The sequence below is a fragment of the Oncorhynchus keta genome, unplaced genomic scaffold, assembly GCF_023373465.1.
Source record: "Oncorhynchus keta strain PuntledgeMale-10-30-2019 unplaced genomic scaffold, Oket_V2 Un_contig_4171_pilon_pilon, whole genome shotgun sequence".
NCBI lineage: Eukaryota > Metazoa > Chordata > Actinopteri > Salmoniformes > Salmonidae > Oncorhynchus > Oncorhynchus keta.
In genome coordinates this window covers 68,423-75,213 of record NW_026287627.1, presented here as the reverse complement: position 1 = coordinate 75,213, position 6,791 = coordinate 68,423, and the positions used below count along the sequence as shown (strand labels likewise).

The window sequence follows — 6,791 nt, the reverse complement described above, 5'->3', positions numbered from 1 at the left end:
AACGACTGTATCGCTCCTTCACCCTTATGTGCTGAAGAATCAAACACTAAAGCATTGAATACATAGAAAAATCGCGACGTCATGGAAAGAATGACGTCAGGTTTGATGAGCCGCCGGGAAGGTGGGCGGAGCTACACAACCGACAGGGCCAGGGAGATGCACACACAAATAAACAGATGTCAGTGCTCATTTAATACTGGTTAAATCATACGATGTATGAACTGATTTTTGCACGCATCAGATTCTTATAAAGTAAGACCGGGCAAAGAGTGGGTGCAAGAGGATCTCCATCCGTGAACGGAATTGATGACGTAACCGTTTCCACGGGCGACTGATATGTTGGTTAAGCCAATGGAGATCTACATTGGAGTTATTGCCCATCCCCCTGACGTGAATCACATGTCCCTTGCGATGTTGTGACAGTGTAGTGGGCGGGATTTTTACTACAGATCGGGAAAGAGGGGCAGTCTGTAGTGAGATACTGAGGAGAGGGAAAGAGAGGAAGGTCTCAGAGGTAATATTCGGAAAACGGAGTAAGTACTTAGTTTGATTTTTTTTTTGCACACAAATATATATTTCCATAAGTAACAACATGGACACAAGCCAAGCTTTGATTCTGGTAAGCAATAGCGAACCGGTTTGATTTTATCTCCTTACTACAGTTTTAGCTTAACGGTAAACGTTAGCAAGCTCAGTGCAGCTGCTCGTGAGTTCATGTCTAGCTTGCAAGCTAGCTTCTATTTGGGTAAGAAGATGGAACAACTGACATTGAGCTTCTTGTTCTTTACACCACAATTTGCTTCGGTCATTAACCTACCTAACGTTTTCCAGAACAGGATCTTATTGACAAGTTAATGGAATGTATTGTAACGTGCGAAAATACAACTCGCGGGGTGACTTTGTGTTTGAAAAGTTGTGTAGCTAAATAACGTTAGCGGTGTAACGTTATTTTGAAATGGGTTCGACACTAGCTTTGGAGGAGCTCGTGGACAGGAGGTGGAGGTTGACGCCTAACCTCTACTGTACTAAGGAGTGAAGAAGAAGCAAAAGTCGTGGTGAAAACGACTTGAAATAACCAAGTGCCTGAAATAGCTTGTTGAATTATTTGCGTGAGTAGCTAGCTACGTGAACGTTATTTGAGTCCAGCCATGCTGGTCGACTCGGACTCCAATTGAATTAATTCAGAATCTTAATTGCTGGGTTCTTTTTATTCCGCCTGAACATGTTATTAACGTGACGTTAGTTGGCTAATAGTTGACTTGACACATGCAGTGTGCTCATAATGAGTCAATAACCTGTAACAGTCACTTTGGTTAGCTTTCTTCCCGCAAAGGGTCTACGTCCGTTGCTTTGTGGTACTGTTACAATTTCTCAATTGAAAATTAACCTTAGTTTCCTTACATTTTTCTTGGTTACATTGGCAATTCTGCCGGTTAGCTACCTAACGTTAAGCCTTGACGACGATGGGTACTCCACTTGAAATTATTCCATGGTGTTATTCCACTGCACTCGTCGGTTCTAACGTAAGTTGGTTAGCCAGTGGTTGACTTGTGACATAGCTAGCTAGGTAACAGTCCTGACTGACAGCTAACGTTATCCAGTTAAATGAAGGATATACTGTAGCTAGCTAGGTGAAGCGTTAGTGCACCAGCTGCTAACATTGGCCAACCTACCTTTAACGTTACATGTTTTGCAACGATGTGTTGCGGCGTAGCTACCGTTAAGTTAGCTACTAGCACTTCTATCTGAACTCCGTCTTTGAAACCTGTCATACATATCAGCTTGATGATATGCACTCTGGTTGCCAGCTGAGATGCCGAAATTTCAACTTAGTACAGCTAATGTTAACAAGTTACATTACCGCCGGTATATCTATTTAGTTGTAGCAGTGTCCATAGCGGATCCATCTAACTAGCTACGACAGATCCATTATCCTGTCATGCTTTCTTTTCGCTCAGTGTGCCACCATTAGCTACCAACCTCGAGCGTGATTATTTGTTCACGTTATGACAAGGCAACGTAACCAATCATTTGACCTTGACTACAGATAGTCCAAAGGCAATTTTCTACATATTTTTCTATTGCAGAGCTTATGTACTGGTCCCAGTGTGATAGGCGACGAGCTATCACGTTTTGATGTCTAACAGAAGGGATCAGTCCTTATCCTATTAAATGGCACCCGGCGTGCTGCACTTTGCCAGCAATGCATTCTAGTCTCTGCTGAATGCTGAGCTTCGAATGAACGCTGCTGGTTGACCATCTGGATTACGATCACTTATCGTTTGGGAATCTGTGTCATCAAATTGCAAACATTGGGGATTCCATTGATCTGTGCAACGCTTGTATTGAAGTCTAGTAATGTGCATTAATATGCATCCACAATACACATGCTATAATATTTGAAGAATTTACAATGCTGTAGTCATGTAAGAGAGGTATGGTGATCATTGGACAAGTTGTATAAAATAACGTTTTTAACCCATATCAGTGTAGGATATGATTTTAAGATTTTTTGGTGTCAGGGTGTTCTGATATGTGAAATATCAGTGTTTGTAGCGAAATGCTTGTGCTTCTAGTTCCGACAATGCAGTAATAACCAACGAGTAATCTTACCTAACAATTTCACAACAGCTACTTTATACACCCAAGTGTAAAGGGATGAAGAATATGTACATAAAGATATATGAATGAGTGATGGTACAGAACAGCATATGCAAGATGTAGTAGATGGTATTGAGTGCAGTATATACATATGAGATGAGTAATGTAGGGTATGTAAACATTATATTAAGTGGCATTGTTTTAAAGTAGCTAGTGATACATTTTTTACATGTGGCAGCAGCCACTCAATGTTAGTGGTGGCTGTTTAACAGTCTGATGGCCTTGAGATAGAAGCTGTTTTCAGTCTCTCAGTCCCTGCTGTTCTCTGCTGACTGCTGTCAATTTGATCAAGATTCCGTTGCATTCTGAATACATTCATGGCATTCAATAGGAGTGTGATTTCTATCTTCTAAACATTTGCCTTTTATAGATCCACACATTTTGGCCATAAAAAACAACAACCTTTGACTGTGTCTGAGGCTGTAGTTTTAACCAAAACTGTATATCACTCAGGAATGAATCATAAGCAGTGCAGCAGAGTAAAACTGAGCATACAGTAATAAAAACCTTCTCACTTGCATTGTATTGGTCAGCGGTGGTCCCTGTTCAATTATTAAAACAGGTGTATGTTCTGTGAATTGCATAGGATTTCTATGCCAATGATTCATGAGGAGTTTCACGGTCGGCTGACTAATTATTAGTCTGATACTAGTACTGAATAGGATTTTAAGTCTGTCTCTGGTGTCTCTGGTCTTACGTTGTTTTGGAAAGTAGGCCTTTGAGTGGTTGTGGTTCAGTCAGAGGTTTTAACCTAATTAAATCGGTAGGCCGATACTACCTGAGTACAATAGCTATAGGATTTCAGTCTTCTCGTCAGAACACATTTCTTGGTAAATTAGGATTATTGAGCAGCAGTAGACTTTGTAGTTAATATTGATGGCATTTAGAATAGACAGGTGTCAAAGTATAACATGTGTAATATGCCTGTTTATTAGCGAATAGGTACTATTAGGATTAGGTAGGTACTATGATGTAACATAATTATCCTGTTAAACAAAGTTTCGGACAAAGTGCTGTCTATTCCAGGTAATGATTTGGCCTTGTCGACACTGGATCCCAGACTCCTCGTGGACATGGACCCTGGCAGGGCTGCCTGATCCGTGCTCACTCAACTGGCTACCTGCTAAACTGTATTTCCCACTCATGTTGAACATTGTCTATAATTGTCAGGAAATCTAACATTCTGCATCAAATCTAAGAAATGGCTACTATAATCCTCCTTTTGTCTTACTATTGTAAGACCTACTATAGAAACGTACTAACGGAGACTCCTACTGCAAAAGGCACAATTGGTTATGTAAAAGGCAATGGTGCTGTTGTCACATTAATCTGAGGTGACATTCAACCCCATGTAGGCTATCATGGACAGCTCAATATAGTCTGCTGTACTATTAAGTAGGCCTACATTGTATAATGCTGCTTTTTACTCACGCTGGTGCGATGCGTATCTCCTATATTATTGTAAGGGCAAGGATATTCCACACTGCGGTTTAAAGGCAAGTCGAGTCTGACTCATGCTGGCTCAATTAGGCCCAAGTCTAAACACACACAAGCTCATATTTCCTTCTCTATCAGCATTCTCAGGTGTTCTCTTTTTAATCAAATTGGCATAGCGATATTAAAGATAGTGTTTTCTTAATTTAGGGTTTTACTATTTTTTACATTGTAGAATAATAGTTTTGATGTCTTCACTATGAAATAACACATGGAATCATGTAGTAACCAACAGCAACCAGCACTCCATCACTCTCCTTGGTCAAATAGCCCTTACACAGCCTGGAGGTGTGTTGGGTCATTGTCCTGTTAAAAAAAAAAAGATTGTCCCACTAAGCGCAAACCAGATGGAATGGCGTATCGCTGCAGAATGCTGTGGTAGCCATGCTGGTTTTGTGTGCTTTGAATTAGGTATGACGATATATATCGTGTGATGATAGAAAGACGTCTATCGTTTCATATTATCAATTGGACACGTGTGGAAGGAAATTTTCAACACAAACAAGAGTGAACGTGGCACAGAGACCGTACCTAAAAGAGGGGCTACTTTGGTCGTATTGTCATTGTTTGGGTATGAAAGGTTTGACACGAACCAGAACACCCCCCCCTGCAAAATATGCCGCAGGCCGGTCCCGACAACAGGCTCCAACACCACTGTCTTACAACCTACACAAAAATCACGTGAAACAGTATGGAGAGAGTCTACAGATGAGACCCCAAAAAGTACAGTCTAGTGCTCAAAACAAACCCCTGACTCAGACATGGCAAGAGGCTTTTGCCCGTGGCACAGCATATGGCAAAGAATCACGAAGATGGAAGGAGGTAACAGCTGCCGTTACAACTTACATCTGCAAAGACATGGCCCCAATTTACACGGTCGAGAAACAGGCGTTTCGTGTGAGAGTGCAAACACTCAACCCAAGGTATCAAATGCAAATACATTTTATTTGTTGAGTATAATTCAAAATGTAATAAAAAATAGTCCTTTACATGTGGTCATTTTATATACACAATTTACTATTTGAATTTACAGAAAATGTGCTATATCGTGATATCATTATCAGGATATGAAATGACCTATATCTGGATATTAGATTTTGGCCATATCGCCCAGCCCTGCTCTTGAATTCTAAATAAATCACTGACAGTGTTACCAGCAAAGGGCCATCACACCACCACCTCTATACTTCACAGTGGGAACCACACGTGCAGAGATCATCCGTTCACCTACTCTGCGTCTCACAAAGACATTTACAATTTTCGTCAATCTAATGTCCATTGCTCGTGTTTGGCCCAAGTTTTTTTAGTAGTGGTTTCTTGCAGCAATCCGACCAGTGCCTTAGACCGCTCACGAGTGGTGAAGCGGTCTAAGGCATTGCATCTCAGTACAAGAGGCATCACTACAGTGCCTGGTTCGAATCCAGGCTGTATCACATCCGGCTGTGATTGGGAGTTCCACAGGGCGGCCCACAATTTGCCCAGCGTCGTCTGGGTTTGGCCGGGGTAGGCCGTCATTTTTTAAATATTTTATTTTTTTACCTTTATTTAACCTCATAGTCCGCCCCATCCCGCATGCGGTCGTTACTACAGCCTCAAGCTCATTACCATAACGCAACGTTAGCGATTTCTAAAAATCGCAAATTAAATGAAATAAATATGCCTGCTATCAAGCTTATCCTTTTCTTAACAATTTTTCAAAATATGCTTTAGAACCAGAGAAAATCAATAATTTGTGTAAGAGTGGTGATAGCTAGCTTAGCATTTAGCGTTAGCATTTAGCACGCAACATATTCACAAAAACCAGCAAAGGGATCAAATAAAATAATTTACCTTTGAAGAACTTCAGATGTTTCAATGAGGAGACTCTCAGTTACATAGCAGATGTCCAGTTTTTCCTGAAAGATTCTTGTGTAGGACACAACGTTCCGTTTGTTACTATGCATTTGGCTACCGAAACTAACCGAAAATTCAGTCACCTACACGTCAAACCTTTTTCCGAATTAACTCCATAATATCGACTGAAACATGGAAAACGTTGTTTGAATCAATCCTCAAGGTGTTTTGTCATATATCTCTTCATTGAAATGCCGTCCCTGGAAGCCTGCATTCTTCTCTGATTCGGATGGAAAAATACTGGTAGCTGACTTTTGCGCACCAATTTCCACGCAGACACCGTGCGGGACACTTGGCAATTGTAGTCTCTTATGGTCAATCTTCCAATGATATGCCTACAAATACGTCACAATGCTGCAGACACCTTGGGGAAACAAGAGAAAGTGTCCGTTCATTCCTGTCGCATTCACAGCCATATAAGGTGATCATGGAAAACGTAGCCTCAGAAATCCTGTTCATTTCCTGGTCGGTCAAACATCTTGGTTTTGCCTGAAGCATTTGTTCTAGGGCACTCACAGTGAAAATCTTTGCAGTTCTGGAAACATAAGAGCATAGTCGAGCATCTTTTCGTGACAAAATATTGCGCTTAAATCGGGCACGTCTTTTTATCCAAAAATGAAATACTGCCCCTATAGGACTAACAGGTTAACTAGGCAAGTCAGTTAAGAACAAATTCTTATTTTCAATGATAATTATTTTCAATAAGAACAGTAAGAACTGCCTGTTCAGGGGCAGAATGACAG

General features: G+C 40.9%; 1 protein-coding gene across 9 annotated transcripts in view; it reads left to right on the top strand.

Moving 5' to 3' along the window:
* The first annotated feature begins 373 nt into the window (after nucleotides 1-373).
* The window catches only part of atp2b1a (ATPase plasma membrane Ca2+ transporting 1a), a 60,196-nt gene continuing 53,778 nt past the window's right edge, over nucleotides 374-6,791 (top strand). For 7 of the 9 annotated variants that reach the window (XM_052509222.1, XM_052509219.1, XM_052509221.1 and 4 more), the window contains exon 1: nucleotides 374-533. The gene's annotated coding sequence lies outside the window, so the exon portion shown is untranslated. Of the gene's footprint in view, nucleotides 620-6,791 lie in introns of all 9 variants that reach the window. The other 2 variants (XM_052509217.1, XM_052509216.1) reach the window with 2 other exon arrangements.